Source organism: Phoca vitulina, unplaced genomic scaffold (assembly GCF_004348235.1).
Source record: "Phoca vitulina isolate PV1807 unplaced genomic scaffold, GSC_HSeal_1.0 scaffold6, whole genome shotgun sequence".
In the NCBI taxonomy this organism is placed as follows: domain Eukaryota; kingdom Metazoa; phylum Chordata; class Mammalia; order Carnivora; family Phocidae; genus Phoca; species Phoca vitulina.
The window spans coordinates 36319992-36337635 of NW_022589709.1; the positions used below are offsets into that span (position 1 = coordinate 36319992).

At 38.0% G+C, this 17644-nt stretch overlaps 1 protein-coding gene and 1 long non-coding RNA gene across 6 annotated transcripts in view; one reads left to right on the forward strand and one right to left on the reverse strand.

Annotated features, from left to right (window-relative positions):
• KIAA0825 (KIAA0825 ortholog) overlaps nt 1-17644 on the forward strand; it is a 396162-nt gene that overhangs the window by 324113 nt on the left and 54405 nt on the right. The window lies entirely within an intron of this gene.
• LOC116632237 overlaps nt 3687-17644 on the reverse strand; it is a 96603-nt gene continuing 82645 nt past the window's right edge. Inside the window, exon 3 of the long non-coding RNA XR_004299370.1 lies at nt 3687-6632. This is a non-coding gene — a long non-coding RNA (uncharacterized LOC116632237). The remainder of the gene's footprint in view (nt 6633-17644) is intronic.

Below are 17644 nucleotides of genomic sequence, written 5' to 3' on the forward strand. Positions count from 1 at the left end.
AAGTAATATAAATTTTTTTTAATTATTTGTTTAGCTTTTAAAAGAAAAGGCCCTCCTAATAAACAACATGCAGTCTTTCATACTGACTTCCAAATATGGAAGATATGGAATTACTTCTGCAAACACAAAAAGGGAGTTTTGCATTTATGGTGATGGGCATTTGAGGACCCACCACTATGCTGCCTTTGTAAACTTAACTCTGGCATTTAGATGAGAAATGTGCCTATATGGAACATTTTCATTCATTGCAAAGATGTACCTTGAGACCCTCCTATGCCACATAGAGAACAGATTAATGTCATGACTTTTGTATGTTGAAGACAGCAAAGTAACTGGGAGCCCAGGTAACTCTCTAGAGCATTATCCTCCATGTGGTGACTGAGCAATCAAGGCCACTTACATCTGAATCTGCCATCTCAACACATAGCATCTTTTGTTGTCATGGTGATGAAAGAGCCCACTAGAAGGTCTCCTCCCATTGGCAGTTAAATGCTTTGACACCTGGTAAATCTGCTCATAATCCAGAGGCCAGAACAAGTCACATGGCTCCATCAAAACTGAAGAGGGACTCATGGACTATTTAGCAAGCATGACTGTCCTCATCACAGACATTATAAGGTCACTTACCACCTAATTGTGTTGTTTTCCTAGTTTTTGTCATGGCTGTTAAGAAAATCTAGGTGCTCAAGAAAAATTTTCTAAAGTTAATTTTTATTATAAAAGTTGAGCTGTATTCCCACTGGTGGGTGGGTTCTAGAAGCAAATAAGTTGAGGAGTTTTAGTGAAGATTAAGAACAAGGTGGTAATCAGTCCTCATCAAAGTGCAAGTAGTTTGCTTTCCTTTAGCAATGATTTCGGCATTTCCCAGATAGATAATTTTCTTCTCTTGTCTCCTGAATCCCAGAAGTAGCTGCCATTTCTAAAGATCTTTTTTTTCTTATGCTTACATTTATGCATCTATAATTTTATTCTCTTTGTTTGAATCTAATAGAACTGTTTATGTCATACACAGTTGACATGTTCAACTTGCTTCATTTAAATTATACAACTTTAGGACTTTGCACACTGAAGGTACTCAAAAAATGTATATAGAAAACTAAGTATAATGGTTCCCATTCTCCGCATCCTCACCAACATCTGTCATTTCCTGACTTGTTAATTTTGGCCATTCTGACTGGTGTGAGGTGGCATCTCATTGAGGTTTTGATTTGGATTTCCCTGATGCTGAGCGATGTTGAGCACTTTTTCATGTGTCTGTTGGCCATTTGGATGTCTTCTTTGGAAAAATGTCTGTTCATGTCTTCTGCCCATTTCTTGATTGGATCAGTTGTTCTTTGGGTGTTGAGTTTGATAAGTTCTTTATAGATTTTGGATACTAGCCCTTTATCTGATATGTCATTTGCAAATATCTTCTCCCATTCTGTCGGTTGTCTTTTGGTTTTGTTGACTGTTTCCTTTGCTGTGCAAAAGCTTTTTATCTTGATGAAGTCCCAAGAGTTCATTTTTGCCCTTGCTTCCCTTGCCTTTGGCGATGTTTCTAGGAAGAAGTTGCTGCAGCTGAGGTCGAAGAGTTTGCTGCCTGTGTTCTCCTCTAGGATTTTGATTGACTCCTGTCTCACATTGAGGTCTTTCATCCATTTTGAGTCTATTTTTGTGTGTGGTGTAAGGAAATGGTCCAGTTTCATTCTTCTGCATGTGGCTGTCCAATTTTCCCAACATCATTTGTTGAAGAGACTTTTTTCCACTGGACATTCTTTCCTGCTTTGTCGAAGATTAGTTGACAATAGAGTTGAGGGTCCATTTCTGGGCTCTCTATTCTGTTCCATTGATCTATGCATCTGTTTTTGTGACAGTACCATACTGTCTTGATGACTACAGCTTTTAATAGAGCTTGAAGGCTGGAATTGTGATGCCACCAGCTTTACTTTTCTTTTTCAACATTCCTCTGGCTATTCGGGGTCTTTTCTGGTTCCATACAAATTTTAGGATTATTTGTGCCATTTCTTTGAAAAAGGTGGATGGTATTTTGATAGGGATTGCATTAAATGTGTAGATTGCTCTAGGTAGCATTGACATCTTCACAATATTTGTTCTTCCAATCCATGAGCATGGAACATTTTTCCATTTCTTTGTGTCTTCCTCAATTTCTTTCATGAGTATTCTATAGTTTTCTGAGTACAGATCCTTTGCCTCTTTGGTTAGATTTATTCCTAGGTATCTTATGGTTTTGGGTGCAATTGTAAATGGGATCAACTCCTTAATTTCTCTTTCTTCTGTCTTGTTGTTGGTGTATAGAAATGCAACTGATTTCTGTGCATTGATTTTATATCCCGCCACTTTACTGAATTCCTGTATGAGTTCTAGCAGTTTTGGGGTGGAGTCTTTTGGGTTTTCCACATAAAGTATCATACCATCTACAAAGAGTGAGAGTTTGACTTCTTCTTTGCCGATTTGGATGCCTTTTATTTCTTTTTGTTGTCTGGTTGCTGTGGCTAGGACTTCTAGAACTATGTTGAATAGCAGTGGTGATAGTGGACATCCCTGCCGTGTTCCTGACCTTAGGGGAAAAGCTCTCAGTTTTTCCCCATTGAGAATGATATTCGCTGTGGGTTTTTCATAGATGGCTTTTATGATATCGAGGTAGGTACCCTCTATCCCTACACTGAAGAGTTTTAATCAAGAAAGGATGCTATATTTTGTCAAATATATGTACAAAAATAAGTGTAAATATGATGAAGGGATGGAATATGACTGTAAAGATGAAAATTAGAAAATATTTTATAAAAGGAATTGATAAGATAAGAAGTTGGCTGAAAAAAGAAAGAAGAGAAATTAAAAAAAAAAAAAGGGAGAGAATGTGATCAGGCAGGAGACTAGAACAAAGCCATACACTAGAGATTTAGGGTTTATTTTGGTCTGTTGGAAGAAACTGTATCCCAAAATTTTAAAGAGAGAACAACTTAAATATATACAAAAAATAAGGTTAACTACAATGAAGAGATAGAATATGACTCTAAAAATGAAAAATAAAAAAGGTTTTTAAAAAAGATGTCCATCAACAGATTAATGGATAAAGAAGATGTGGTATGTATACACACACACACACACACACACACACACACACACACACAATGGAATATTATGCAACCATCAAAAAAACCCCACGAAATCTTGCCATTTGCAACCACGTGGATGGAACTGGAGGGTATTGTGCTAAGCGAAATAAGTCAATCAGAGAAAGACATGTATCATATGATCTCACTGATACGAGGAATTCTTAATCTCAGGAAACAAACTGAGGGTTGCTGGAGTGGTGGGGGGTGGGAGGGATGGGGTGGCTGGGTGATAGACATTGGGGAGGGTATGTGCTATGGTGAGCGCTGTGAATTGTGTAAGACTGATGAATCACAGACCTGTACCTCTGAAACAAATCATACATTATATATTAAAAAAAAAGAAAAAGAAGAAGATAGTAGGAAGGGAAAAATGAAGAGGGGGAAATCAGAGGGGGAGACCAACCATGAGAGACTATGGACTCTGAGAAACAAACTGAGGGTTCTAGAGGGGAGGGGGGTAGGAGGATGGGTTAGCCTGGTGATAGGTATTAAGGAGGACCCATATTGAATGGAGCACTGGGTATTATACGCAAACAATGAATCATGGAACACTACATCAAAAACTAATGATGTAATGTATGGTGATGAACATAACACAATAAAATTTTAAAAAAATCATATTAAAAAAAACAACTAAGTATAGCCTAAGAAAAATGTAGGTAGAGGAGAACCTTTCCCTCTCAGGAAAGACAGTTGGGATTCATACAAAAATTGGAATAGAACAAAATGGAGAGTGAGATCAGAGTGGGGTAATGGTCCAAATACAGGCAAAGCATGATCCTTGCTTGGAAAAAGAGGGAGCTCCAGGGCTTCCCTAGGAGATGCCAGAGGAAAGGAGCTGCCTCTTGAGTAAGCAGGACCAGGACAATACCAGGAAAGGAAGATTCAGACACCCGAGAGTCCACAAAGAGGCATATATCTTCAAAGTATGTCTTTAGACATCCAGGGTCTCAAGCTCACATATTCACTGTTTGCCCTTTCCCTTTTTAGGTCTTACTGCTTTGCAACTCTTCTTTAAGGATATAGCAAATTACTCATTCCAATATAGTCAATATAACTAATCTTTAGTAATTATCAAAAACATTGACAGTCATCACTTCATGGTTCATTTGCCCTTCTCTAGCTCACATTAATTAAAGTAGGCAATCATGGAGCCTTTGCTGGTAGAGAAAGATTTTAATGCTATTTAAAGAAAATTTTTTAAAAAGTATTCCCTTCTGACAGAAATTTGCATCCTGATATTTTATTTGTATCTTTTTTTAATGTCATGACAAGAAATGGATTTGATTTTGAAGAGGAATCATTTTGAATAATTAACCATGAATTACTCTAATTAGCAGAAAATAATTATAGGTTGGACATAAGCTCTTTCGAAAGCAAAGGATAGCATAAAAGTCTATTGGAAAAATAATACCACCTGATAGATGTTGAGATGAATCCAAAAGAGAGCTTTTCTTTGACTCAATCTTCAACTAAGGCATTTAAATGCCTCCCATTAGAAAACATTCATATTCCTGCAAGACAAAAATTATTAGCAAGCATATGTTGTCGGTTAGAGAATCTTTGGTGTAATAATTAAAGAAGACATCTTTAATGCTTCCAAAAGAAGAAAATACAGTTTCACTTGTTCTTTTCATACCACTTTCTAGATCTGAGACCTTAGATAGATTCAGCATATTTGTACACTGTATGTGGAGTTTAACATATTCATTTCCCTTGGAAAATGTTTGTCAAATGATTGACATGACAGAGTTGCACTTTTGGCTCCTGTCTCCTGAGAAGAGTTTGTGGAACAGGACATGTGGCAAACTGATGAGAAAAGGTAACAGATAGATTCCATTTGCGATTTCAATCAGTTTCTGTAAAGACCATCAGCAGGACCTAAGTGAGGGCTCACAGAGGGGTGCAGTCCACTCAAAGTACATTTTTGAGCTAAAGACAGCCCAGAGGTGGAACCCAGGATACACATCCCAGATATGGCACCACAGATAACTAGCTAATAACAGATGCTATCCATCTCACAGATTGTAATATAGTGAAAATGAAATGTGAAATTAACTTTTCAAAGTTAAAAGCAACAACAGCAACAGATATAGTGTTATTTGGTCAAAATATAGTTTTCATATATTTTATTTTTACCAATAAAAACATACTGACACTATTAGAAATGAGAAGTATCTGGTATATGGTTGAATAAAGCATAACTTACTTTTATATGAACATCATATAGAAAAATAAATAAAATGATGCCTTAGTGCATCAAGGCATGCTTTTATACTTGTTGAGAGCTAATTATGCAAGAGTGCATCTTTACAATGTAAATATATGGTGGCATACTAATCATTGGTCACAAATGGTCTCTTGGCATATTTCATTGTGATTTTCTAGGTTAGGTTCCAATTTAGAAAATAACATTCTTGGGACTTAAATCCTTGCTTTTTTCTGTATTGCTCTCCTGCTACCATCTAGAAGGTTTTCTTGGTTAATGAAAATAGTAAGTGAGATCAAGACTTATGCATAGAATAAATAGCTATTCCTACCTGCTCCAAAAAAAAAAAAAAAATTACAGCATTCCTCCATCCTTCATCATATTATCTTTTCCCTTCTTCCCTGAAGTATTGAATCAAATATTATCTTTAGTGAATCATCATTATAACATGTTGGTTGCCTAGGAGAAGAGAAAAGCCCAAGAATCTCTTTCAGTCTTCTCACATTGGTTACTGGCATGGATTCTTTTGTTCAGTTAGCTAAAATAGTTTTACAGTGTAAGCCAGTTGTCCCTGTTTGACAAGGATTTCAGGAGAATCTCTCTAGTGGTTGTAATAGATGACTTTTAATGTTCCTTTCAACCCTAAAATGTTTTATTACAAGTAGTTCTGTGTAGCCCAGTAGTGGAATGTGAGAAAAAGGAAGGGGGATACTAAATGGAAGTGAAGAGGTGAGATCATCAAGAATAATCACACACTTCAGTTGTGCCCAGAACTGGTAGGCAAAAGCATGGATGAGAAAAGTGGACCCTGATACAATGTCTAACATGCTACATACATCCTAACTTCTCAAGCTTTACATCTATTCTTCCTGAACAGAGGAAGTAGGATTCACCAAAAAAAGATAAGGTTCTTTGGGGAGGAGCGGAACAAAAAGACTGTGTATTTGTTCCTTCAGTGATGGATGGAATTTACCAGAGAATAAGGGGAGGTGGATATCTCATTCTTTAGGGGCTACTTAGATTTTCCTTGAAATCTTAAAAGCTCCAGCAACCAAGGAACTGAGCTCTGGCTTCTTGGTGACAGAATGGACTGGTGGCTAGAGAACGGGCAGAGGCTGTAATGTTTTCCTCCTAACCTTGTCCACTGGGCCTTATCCCTTATCTTCAGGGACCTCCTTCTTGTAGAATGTTCCTTCATCTGGCCTCTTACCACAGACTTAGCTGAGGGCTCTGATGCACATATGGCCACATCTGATTTCACAGAAGTAATCCTTACAGGTATGTTGGTGGGACTTCATGGTCTGTATCTGTAAGGACATAGAAATACATACCATTTACTTATGGTCAGTAAATATCTTGTGGATTGGATCAGAATGTCTTGTCATGTGGCAAATCCTAGGGGAGGCCAGGGATGAGGGCAGATTCCTAATCCTGGTCAATTAGGTGGAGAAGTTACTCTCAACTCAAGCCTCTTTTGGAATCTTAGCAGGCTCTACCCCTTGGGCTACAGGGGTGGGACCCTCGGAGTACTCCGGAGTACTCCATGGGAGGATGAGCATGATCAGCACCATCTCTTGACGGGATTAAAACCCAACACAGGATTCTCTTGGAAGAAAATGAATAAGAATTCTAATAACCTGGCTTTAATTTTTTTGATTACAAAATAGTGAAGTAATTAAAATGAAGAGGCATGTATAACTTCACACAAATTGATCAATGGTTAGAAGGAGTCTGAATTATAGATCATTCTAACACATATGTGTTGCCAGGTAGAAGAATCTGCTTTAATATTCAAAACAGATTAGTATTAACAGTTCTCATTCTCATATTAAAATAGTTCTAAGACTTTTAGTGCAGTTTGTCCTCTTCAATTGGCTCACCATGTACAAAAATATATAAAAGAACCAGATCAAATTATTTATCACAAATTCTTTTTAAAGAGGAATTTTAAAAACAGCTTTATTGAGATATAATTGATGATTATACATGATAATGTGTACAAAGTAATAAGTACACATTAGTAAGTTTTGACATAATATGTATACCTTTAAACTGTCACCAGAATCAGGACAGTGAACATTTCCATCATCCCCAAGAGTTTCTCATGCCCTTTGATAATGCTTCCCGCCTAACCCTCCCCCATTCCCAAGCAACCAGAGATCAGCTTTTGGTCTCTAGAGATTAGTTTGCATTTTCTAGAGTTTTATATGAATGGAATCATACAGTAATACTCTTTGTTTTACTCAGCATTATTATTTTCAGATTCATCCCTGTTGTTGCATGTTCATTTTTATTGTTTATTCATTAATTTGTTTTTGGACATTGGAGTTATTTCCACCTGTAGACTGTTACAAATAAAGCCACTATTAACATTCATGTGAAAATACAAATTCATATAGCTTATGTTTTTTTAAAGAAAACATTTATTTCTTTATAGGTCATGACCTTAACAAGGTAATATTTATAATCTATTACCAGTATATCATTACTACAAATTGGTTTTGCCTTAGGTTAACTGCATTCAATTAAAGAACTATTTATAGAGTATTAAGTATGTATAAAGCTTTTAATGATAGCTAATATAAGAGCACAAAGATGGATAGGAGATAAATATATAAATAATGGGAAAGCTGAATAAATGTCATAAAAACAACAACAACAACAAATCTATGGGTTAGAGTCACAGGAATAATATCCAGTTGAAAAATAAGAAATTCATTGAGAACAGGTAATTTGCTGGAGACTTTGAAGCATGGGTAGGATTTTAGCATGCGATGTTGGGAAGAAGTATGCAGTGGGAAGGAAGGAACATAATTAGAGCTTAGAGGCAAGATACGTGGGGTAAATGCTTGGACAAAGCACTCCAAATTTAATTGTAGCACAGGATCAACTCTATGGTATATTGGCAATCTCCCGTTTCCTCAGACCTCTTCTGGAATGTTTGATTCTGAACTTTGGTTTAGTTCAACAGCCATTCCTTCAGTGCCCATAGTGACAAGCACTGTGCCAAAGCAAGGGAAGAAAAGATGAAAAGGTATACACACTCTCTGCCCTCAGATCACTTACAATGGGGCAAATCCTTTCAAGTATTACGGTTATTAGAGATATGCTTGGAATGCTGTTGGATGGAGAGGAGCACCTAACCCAGCCAGTGGGGTCAGACCAGGCTTTCCAAAAGCAGGATGGTTGGAACTCAGTCTAAGTTGACCAGTCAGTGTTAGGTAAAAAACAGAAGCAAAGGTTTTCAAGGCACCGGGGAGAAAAGCATGAACCAAAGTAAAAGGTGTGACATAACATTTGATTTTTGAGAAACTTGAATTCAGGATTGCAGAAGCATTCATTGGAGTGGTTTCTAAGGGGTATCATTACTGCTACAGTCGTTTTGGGTTTTTTTGTATGTCTGGTTTTTGATATGATCCTGAGGTGGGAATATAGTTTTAGGCTTTCATTGTAGGCCCACACCCTTCACCTAAAGACTTTGGAGTTACGAATGATGTTACACCTACTTATTTATGTGAAGTATTACAGTGTTATACACAGAAGTGTTCCTCCTACACTATAGTTCTGTGTTCTCTACCCTGATCTCATAATTCTCTATGTTTGAAATAAGTTTGAAGAAAGTAAATTTAAGTCAAGACTGTCCTTTTAAAATATAGGCTTACCTACAGTATGGGTATATATAACTAAATATGCTTTTCGCTGGGCTACTAGTTCAGCCCACGATGATCCTGAGTATGTAAATAGCAGAAGCAGCATCAGGGTTTTATTCACCGCTCAGTTTTGTGGCAATTGTGCATCACTGTAGAAGCTCAGTCTTCATGATTTCTCATTTGTGGAGCTCTGCTCAGCTACAAAAGAGGGTACTATGTGCCGAGATGTGAAATCAGACACCACTGTGAAATGTACATTTGTAAAAGTGAAGTGCTTTATTCTTTTGCTAAGTTCTCTGATTATGCTATTTATTTCAGTTTTATGACAATACAAAATGACATATGCCATTTGAAATTGTCTATACTTACCAAATATAATGGCAAATTAAAAGATGTAAAGAGTTAAGTTTGAAATGTTTCCCTCAGTTATCTAGATATTTGAACTCTGAAAGGCTTGAATAATTGTCTCAAAATCAATTCTTACATGTATGTACAGTAAAAGGGAAAAATCCTTTGAAATGTTCATATTTTTCCCTTATGTCAACATTAATATGTCATAATATTTTTTGTTTTATGGGACTCATTTCTAGTTGATGCAGAATTTTAAAGTGAAGATAATCACAATAATTAAGGAGTAAATGTGTAAATGAGGGCTAGATTCGAGTTATTTAATTAACATAAATTCATGGAAATTTGGCAACTGGAGGATTAAAATATAGATTTTAATCTAATCTGTTTCGGTACATTTCAGTTCTCCTAAAATATCACCAAAGAAAGGGCAATGGTAGTGGGTTAGAAATGTGTAAAACAAAAATCCAGCAAGCTATTTCCTGTTCTTTTATGGCTGTCTCTGGCATAGGGAAGTTCTTAGAAAAAATTCTCGTGAATCTGTTCTATGAAGGGGAAGGGAGGTGGTGGAGAAAAATGGCTCACTTCTCCAAATGCAGCCCTAGTGGTGTTTATGCTAATTGACTCAGGGCAGGCTGAGCCCTCTAGTGCGAATGGGAGCCCGGCAGGCCTGGCCCAGGGTCCTCCAGCACCAGGCAGTCACGGCCTTTTACCTCCCATTATCACAAATGAATTGCTTTATTCCTCCTGACCAGTGTGAAAAGCCAAGTAAAAAAGTCTAAATGATAGCAATTAAACATATCTTCTACTCCAGCTGAATGGGACTGGCTCCCAGCAGCATTTCTCTCAGCACGTCTTACACAAATGTTCCTCTCTCTCTATTCCCACTGCTACTCCCTTTTCATCCTGAGTCTCAGACTGAGGTTCCAGATTCAAGCCTAAATCCCTTCAATTTACTGCCAGAGTGACCTTCCTTAAACAGTGCTTTTGCTACATTCTTACTTTGTTCTCTGTTTCCTACAGTTACACAGAACCGATACCTGCTTAGGGTCAAATGAACCAGCAGATGTGTAATTCCAAACCAACAGGATAATGTTAAGGTGATAAGCTGGGGGTGTTGGACCAGCCTGAACCAAGCATGTTGGGAGAGCCTCTTTCGATGGGATGAACTGACTTGTCTTCCCTAAATACACCAAAATCACAACAAAGGAGCCTGGTATGGGGTCAGGAAGAGGCAGTGAGATAACGAATGCTAGTTTGGATACTGAATCTTTTTTTTTTTTTAAGGTTTTATTTATTCATTTTGACAGAGAGAGACATAGCGAGAGAGGGAACACAAGCAGGGGGAGTGGGATACTGAATCTGAAGTGCCAGATTTCATCTTGGTCGAAGTATGCAGAGCTGAAAATATGGACTTGGAGTTTATCAGGGAGGTCTTAGCTGTGTGAGTCCTCAGGGATGCCTAGGGGTTTACTTGACAGAAGGTGATAAGATGGCCAAAGAAGGGTTTTAGAGTTAAGAGAAGAGGGGGCTAGGGATAGGTGGAGGAGGAGCTATGGGGGACTGATTGATCAGACAGGGAGAAGGACAACCAGAAGAGAAGAAGAAGGAAGAAAGCAATGAGGAGAAAGTTTCTGGAAAGAACAAGTATTCATCAGTTCAAATGCCAGAGATTAAGACCAAAAGTGTTCACTGATTAGGCCAGGGAGATTACTGTGACCACAGGAAAATGCATTCAGCAGTGAGGCCCACCCTTTTCAAGAAGCTTACTGGAGAAGGAAAGGAGTCAAGGCATTAGGTAATGGGAGATAAGGAAGGGACTCATAAAAGGGGACTAACAAAGCAATAACTAGATTAACATAATCAAATGGCTTTTAGAAAGATGAACCAGGGAAAATGGGACGAGAGAAATACAGAAAGCAAGTACTTAGGCAAATGAGATTAGCAATAATAAAAATAGAAGGAACTTGAATTCATAAATCTTTCTTTCCATCTTCATCTCATATTTAGATCCATACAAAAACATATCTCTACATTCTCCGTCAATATTTCAGCTTATCAATTTTTTTAAAATATCTGATTCTTCACAACCCCCACAGTAAGTCTAAGGTCAAATCTTTGTTCTGTGCTGCCTTCAGAACCCCTTTTTCCATTCCTCAATCAATGGTGTTTCCTTCGCACTGGTATACTGCTGGCATTGATCTCTCCTCTAGCCCATGTAAAATGTACCTACTGGACGAACACTTGTGCTTCATGCACACGAGGTCTGTTCTCTTACTACTTTCATTAGCTTCTGCTCTCCTCTGGTAATAAATTCAAATGGTCACTCAGGCCTAATCTCTTCTTATTGCCATTCTGATCCTCCTTTTCCATTTCCTTCACTGTCATTCCATCTTGCTTCCTGAGTCCCTGAATATTTGTCACCCAGTACTTTCTGCAACTTAAAGATTTGTCACCTTTCTGAAGCTCTCACTTCTATTTTCTTGTTCTTTGAAATTGTTTGCCTATCATATTTCCTAAATAAATTCCTCAATAGAAAAAGAGAATCACTTGAACATTTTGATTTAGACCATCCTACTCTTAACCAAATACTGCATTTCATACATATAATTAACAATGTTTTAATGATTTCTTTGTCAAAACTCAGGCTAGTCCCTCACATAAACATAGGGGAAAAGTTTGAATGGAGATTATTTGAAGGGTGTTCTAAAGCTCAATAACGTGTCACAGTTGCTTATGTGTTTGTTATCTTTCCATTGAATTGGGGCATTTTGACTCCTAGAATGCAAAAATAATTCTTTAAGCCTCTAGAAGCCATTAGGACATCAGCCAGTGTTATGTTTGCAAAGGGGCATAGGAAGAAATAAAGTTTGATTAAGGCAAGATAAAGATGACCCAGGACCACAGGAATTTCTCAGAATACAAGCTCTGGAGCCACTACAGTGGATGGCTTTGGGCAGCTAAGCTCGGCAAGAATACTCAGTTATGTATTTAGGGGAAGAGGCTGGAGGAGGGGAGAGTGATGCTAACTAATCAGGAAAGGATGTTGAGGTGAGACAAGATCAAAATGAAAATGAACTTCTCTTATATCAGAGGTTTGCCTCAATGACTAAAGGTCTATTTTGAAGGGTTTCCTTTTTATTATCCTTTTTTTAAATTGAGGGTTTAATTTCCATTTCTCTTTTTAGAAAGATTTTATTTATTCATTCATGAGAAACAGAGAGAGAAGCAGAGGGAGAGGGAGAAGCAGGCTCCCCGCTGAGCAAGGAGCCCGACATGGGGCTCCATCCCAGGACTCAGGATCATGACCTCAGCCACTTAACCAAGTGAGCCACCCGGGCACCCTAATTTCCATTTCTTTTCAAATATGTCCCCGGTTACTTAACAAGAGAGGGAGGAACCCAGCCTTTATAGAGCTCTTCTTTTCCAAGCATCACATTGGTTGTAGGTAAATTTATAGGAGTCGGGGTTCATTTGCTCACTTACTCATATATGCATATACTCATTCATGCATTAAAAGATAGTGAAAGTGTGGTGTGTGCTAGGTACTTCAGCACTCTGTACAGAATGGTAAATATGACAAACGTAGTTCCTCTTCCTCCTGGGGTTTAAAGTAGGATGTACAGACACAGAGAAAGGCAATTATGGTCCAGCATGACGTGTGCCATGACCAGAGAGGGACAGGTGCTGTCTGAAACACTGAGCAAGGAACTTCAATCCAGATTAGGAACAACAGCAAGGACTTGACAACAAGAACAACACTTTAGAATGAAAAGGACAGGAGTTGGCCAGGCAAAGCTGGAAGGAGGGGCAGAGATGTGAAGGCAAAGAAGCAAAGTAATATTCCATTCTAGAAAAGAGCACCTGTATCACTCAAGAGGAGAAAGAACATTGTACTTTCACATACGTGAATAAAGTTATCTGAGCTGGAAATCAGAGTTGAAGAGTTAAGGTAAATGATGAATCTAGGTCCCCATGATAAAGGACTTTTGTGTGCTCTGCAAAGAATTTATCCTGAGGACTATGGGAGAATCAAAAGTTTTAAATAAGGAAATGACTTAACCAGATGTCCTTTGTAGAGAGTTGGTTCTCACTGAAAAGTGGAGATGAGTTTAGAAGGGGTGAGCAAGATAGGAGATAGTAATACCAACTTGCAAGTCTCTCTTGCAGGGATTATAGCCAGAGATAATGGTTTCTAAATTAAGTTAGCGGCAGAGGGGATTAATTCAAAAGATATTTAGTAGATAAAATAGGACTCGGTGGTTTGTCCAACAAAAGACAAAATAAAATCATGATGCTCAAATGTCTCATTTGGCCACTGGATAAATGGTTCTGTCATTCACTGAGATTGAGAGCACCAGAGATAAAGCCTTTTGTGGGAAGAAACACCCAAGATGCCTAGCAAAACTTTCAGATAAAAAAAATATGAAGCTCTCAGACAGCAGCCAGAGTTATAGATCTGGGGCGTCATCAGCATACAAAAGCCTGGGGGAAATAAATGAGCTCACCCAAGCCAAGAGTATACAATGTCATTGAATAAGTAAATTAGGTATTGCTTGATAGCAGTCTCCATGATTAGACTTTAAGCTCAATGAAGGCAATAACATTATTTCTGTTCACTAGAACAAAACTTAGTACTTTGTCTATAGTAGACAACTAGTCAATAATTTTTTTTTTTTTAAAGATTTTTATTTATTTATTTGAGAGAGAGAGAATGAGAGAGACAGCACATGAGAGGGGGGAGGGTCAGAGGGAGAAGCAGACTCCCTGCCGAGCAGGGAGCCCGATGTGGGACTCGATCCAGGGACTCCAGGATCATGACCTGAGCCGAAGGCAGTCGCTTAACCAACTGAGCCACCCAGGCGCCCTAGTCAATAATTTTTGAATGAAAAAATAGTACCCATGAAGCCCATGGTCAATTACAAAGGAATATACAAATGTATGTGATTAATATGGATTATAACCAGTCAAATCCACACTTGCTCCAATAACCTATCAGGAACTACATTTTATACCTCCTTTCTGAAATGCATGCATCAAAATTGGGTTTGACTAGTTATGTTTTACATAAGAATATTAATATCTATACAGTATACTGAGTAGCAGGCACTGGAGAAAAATGTCCTCTTTGTTCAAGTACCTTAGAGTGCTTCAATTTCCTTATCTATGAAATGAGGATCATAGAGCTACTGATAGAATGAAATGACATAATATATACAGCTACTGAGACCACAGAAGTACTCTAACTAATATTATTAATAGTATTTAAAACGTTATCAAGGGAGTGCCTGGGTGGCTCAGTAAGTTAAGCATCTGACTCTTGATATCAGCTCAGGTCTTGATCTCAAGGTTGGTAGTTCAAGCCCCATGTTGGGCTCCACACTGGGCATAGAGCCTACTTAAAAAATAAAAAACGAAACAAAACAAAACATAACAAAACAAAAAAAAACATTATCCAGGTGGCACTTCTCCATGGTGTTTCCACGTATCTAGGATGTCGTTTGTTCTGAACTATCTTTTCAAGGAGGTTTGTATTTCAAGGATATTGGCATAGCGAAAAGCCTTGGAAGACAGAGGTAGTGACTCTTTCAGGGCAGAGAGCAGATTTGTTTCTTCACCAGGATAATAAAGATAATGGCTCCCTCAGGGGCCAAAGTTTGGCAGGTTCTCTAGCAGCCCTCTTATAAGAGTAGGTTTCCTAAGTTTGAGGTTCCTCAGCTGAGACGCAAACCCACTATGTGTGCAGCATCTCCCTGGGCCAAGCCTCATTGCCCTGTGGGACTTGAGGAGCAATAGTAGCCAATGGGAACCTGAAGCTCATGTTGCCTCCAGTGCCCTGAGTAATTAAGGTCTTTGCCTCTTTCCTAAGGGCCTCTGTCTTTGTCAGCGTTTATGAAACTGTGGCAGCCTATTTTCTTAGCTTTAAAACACGGTAAAATCTCAGACCCTTCACTTTTCTTGAGAAAGCAGTCTCTTCAGTGTAGACCTATATATTGTAAAGCTTTGATGCAGATATTTTAAGATACTATTTCCCAATCTCGACATTACAAATTTTTCATAATTCTAATTATGAAGAGTATCTAAACAGGAGCTCAAGAGACAAGACTGTTTATTTTTACTTTGAAGAATTCAATCTTTTTGCTTTTTTGATTGGGAAAAAGTTTGAGAAACACAAGACTACTTTGTTTTTAAAAATTTCTTCTTTTTTCATAACCCACGGAGGACAAATGTGTGTAGGACAGATCTTTACTATCTTAATAAATATGAAATATCACAAGTATATGTTGAAATCACATGAATATTCACAGTATTGACAGCAATCATTGAATAGATAGCATAGATAAAAGGCAGCCTTTGGGTCACAAAAACCACCTACGTGTTAAGGCAGAGTAACAACTGTGTATTTATGTATATGTCAGGTGATCTCTCATCTAACTTACCAGTGTTGATTCGGGTATGGGCATATAATTTCTAAAAAGACTCCAATTTTAATTTGTGTGTGTGTGTGTGTGTGCACATCATTGTGTCCATAAAACACATAGTTACATCTCAGAATGCAGTTAGGGATATGCTTTGTAAGGAAATATCATGAACTGGGAGCTAAAGAAGATGAAGAATGTTCACCAGGATCAAAGGTGAACAGATGAGATCCAGTAAAGAACAGTGTGTGTAAATCTAAAAAGGGGTGGGGGACAGCAATACAAAGACAAGAAGGTAAAAACTGAATTTCAAGGAGAACCCAAATAGTAGACAAAATGTACAAGAGATTGATCTTACTTGAATAATCCAACACAGGAAAAAGATAAAAGGAGAAGTAAAGGATCCAGTGTGCCTTAATAGAGGGAGCTGGAAATGTAGTACAGGAGAGGTAGAGCAGTAAGGCCTTGAGCAGGCAAGGCTTCCTACAACAAGGACCACTAACCTGAGAAAGGAGGAGTTCTCCATGATGATATGTGACCTTACCCAGAAGACAAAGAGATCGACTTGGCAGCTCAAGAACCTTATGTCTCCAAAGACCAGAAGACAGTAACTCATGCTAGTAAAAGACAGTAAAAGAAGAAGAACATACTAAGAGTTTGGTAAACAGAAATGTTTGTGATATGGGGACCATGGAGGGGACCGTTGTAACCACAGAGGCACTTGAGTGTTCTTAAAGCACAGGTGTCACGTTCTGTGGCAGAGATGAAACCTGAACTACATTAAATAAACACGAAACTACACCAATAGTATTTCTAAACTGTGTCTCCTTTGCAGATTGAGTTGTCGTCCTGTCGCATCCATCTCTGGGCTAGAGAACAAACAGTGAGCTGGAAAAAGAGCCACTAAGAAGGCCAGAGAGAATGGAAGTTAGAAACTCAGATTGTGATCTTTATTGACAGTATGTTTCCCTCTCTTATTCCTGGGTGGTGGTAGACAAGATAGGGCAATAATAATAAAAAAAACTGCTTAGTTTTGTAGACATGACCAAAATCTAAAACACTATCATATTTAAAATTATTAAAGTGTCAGGCATTCTTTTCCTGGTACACCACATCTTTGTTTATTGTTCTGTTAGATAAAGCCTCTCGTCATTATACTGCAGGCAAAGCTGTTAACAGGGAAACTCAAATCCACACCCTACACCTAATTTTTTAATACAGTTTCCTCTTTGATCTACTGTATCTCTGAATTTAATTATGAGGTCTAACTTGATGCCCTGCCATTGTATCTTTTGCTCTTCTTGCTCTTTCTGTAGTTTGTTAAAAAAAAAAAAAAGAGTTTTCGGTTTCTTTTAAAGCAAGCTCATTTTCAGTTAGTTCATTGAAAGGTGTCACCTTCTACTTCGTGTTGCTCCTTGGGTCCTTTTATTCTTTGTCTCATGAACTGACACAATTACCATCTCTGTATTCTGCAAATATAGCTTGCAGAGCGGGTTTCCTAGGAATACAATTTTCAAAAGTGCCAGACATAAGAATGACTCTAAAGCCATTTGATGAGTTCTCTGTTACATCTCCTCATTTGCTTCCTTCCCAAAGAGATTTTTGATTTCTGCCTGGAACATGCTTATCAGCTTAAAGGTATGCAGCATCATTATGTGATGAAGATTTTCTTTTGCAGCAGCAAGTGCACTAACCTTGAATGAAGCAGTTGCTAATCATGTTGCACTAAGCAAATAAAAGTCAGAACCGACCTAATCTTGCTTGCCTAATATCAGTTTCTGCAGACTTCAAGTGTAATGTTCTAATCACTGGCGCAAAACAGCCAATTAATTTGCTTTCCCTACGTGTTTTTACTGGCCAAGATGCATAGGGGAGCAGTGCATTCGGTCATAATCATGCTCC